The following is a 1940-nucleotide window of genomic DNA, read 5'->3' as shown; positions in this document are numbered from 1 at the left end:
ACGTTTACATTCAGTTCATTCTTATTTAATCAATTTTAATTGAAGGAAAACAACATTTTGCAGTGATGAATACCAGCAAATCATGTTAATCAGTACCGACATTTGGCGGTATTACCAAATAAAGGAATTTATTTGATTTATTTGTTCTTAGCATTTAACACGCACTGTCCTACGCGTATAATCTTTTTGGTACGAAGCTTCAAAGAATTCTAGAGATGGAAAATTTAGAATTCTTATACTTCGGAGAAACCGTTGCTTTTCAACTCCTTAGTTATCACAATATTTCAATAATTCAAATACTGATTGATATCGAAATTAGCCATTTACTACTATATTCATTTATTTCCGGCTTCTCGTTTCAATCCATGAGTTATCGATTAGTGTAAGTATATAAACAGTGACGGATGTTGAAAAGTATAGGTACTATAAGCAGTGACGGATGTTGAAATTAGCCATGAGTTATTGACCAGTATAGTCTTTTTGGTACGATGTTTTAAGGAATTCTAGAAATGCAAATTTGGAATTATTATTCTTAGATGAACTGTTGCTTTTTAACTCCTTATTTATCACAACATTTCAATAATTCAAAGAGTGAATGATGCTGAAATTAGCCATGAGTTATTGATCAGTATAGGTACTATAAACAGTGACAGAACCGTAGATGACTCTGACGACGATAACTTGTGCCGCAGAGACTTTTGATATGTTTTTAACATTGATTCAAATCACCAACTATTTAATAGCTCATATGGAACAGAACGCCAAAGTTTTGCGTGATTTTTAAAATTTAATGTCTGCGCAATAATACAAAGGCATTTGGAGGACATGAAACAATTATCCATAGTAATAGCAGTAATAGGGAAGGTAGCCGAAATATGGGTAATAATAACCATATGGAGAAGAATATGGGAACCCTCTACCATACACTGATCCTAGTAATAAACCCGTTAAAATAGTCCCAAATAAATCTGGGCTAGGAGAAATTTGAGAAAGTTGGGCAGGTTAACTTTTACTCTGATCAATTTCACGATCAAAAACCATCTGTAGTGTGTTGCCATTGGAGATCATTCTCTCAAATTTAAGGTAAACTCTTACTGGGAATGTTGATGCTTAAATGACCACTAATGTTTAATATACTAATATAACATGCAACACTTTAAGATTTGGAACTAATAAGAGTTGCAAAACATATGTTGTTGCCTCCTCTCATGTTGTTCATGAAATTAGGAGGATTAAGAACCATCGCTCGTGCATCCGCTTCATTAACTGATAATAATGCACTGAAAATGAAAAAATACATTAACAGGTATGTGAACAGAATGAATGGTATGATAACAACAAGTACTTTAACATACATTATCGTTAAAGCAATCAAGTATTTGGTAATATCAAATGGCAGCATAATAAGCAATCCAATCCACTTTACAACCAATTTCTTAACTTATTTTACAACAAACAACAACAGATTCCTTTTCATTTGTTCTAATTAACTAATTTTCATAATTAATTCCTAGACCAGTTAGTTAACTAATGGCAGTTAGTTAGTTGGGATGTTAGAAAATAGTTTTATTCTTTTCGAAAAAATATTTATCAATTTTGTTGATAAAAGAAGCAAATGTATAATAAACAAGAAATGTATAAAATCATAAACAAAAATGTAGATTTTTTTTAAAATTAATATTAAAATCTATAAAATATAAGCAGATTATCGATTTCTCAATTATTTTATGACAGCAACTTTTATAATTATAAATGAAATAAAATAGAATTATAGTATTAAAAAATGATAAATGAACTAAACTGTTACATGGCTCATTTGAATAATTTTTTTGTTACTTCATTGCTATAAATTCATTTGAATTCCGGACTGAAATTTACTTTAAGGTAGTATATTTTAAGGTTGATAAAGCGAAAATATTACCACATGAATTCCTGCATTT

This window comes from Loa loa (assembly GCF_000183805.2).
Source record: "Loa loa unplaced genomic scaffold supercont3.898, whole genome shotgun sequence".
Lineage (NCBI taxonomy): Eukaryota > Metazoa > Nematoda > Chromadorea > Rhabditida > Onchocercidae > Loa > Loa loa.
The sequence above is the reverse complement of the archived record's forward strand: the minus strand, read 5'-3'. Positions refer to the sequence as shown.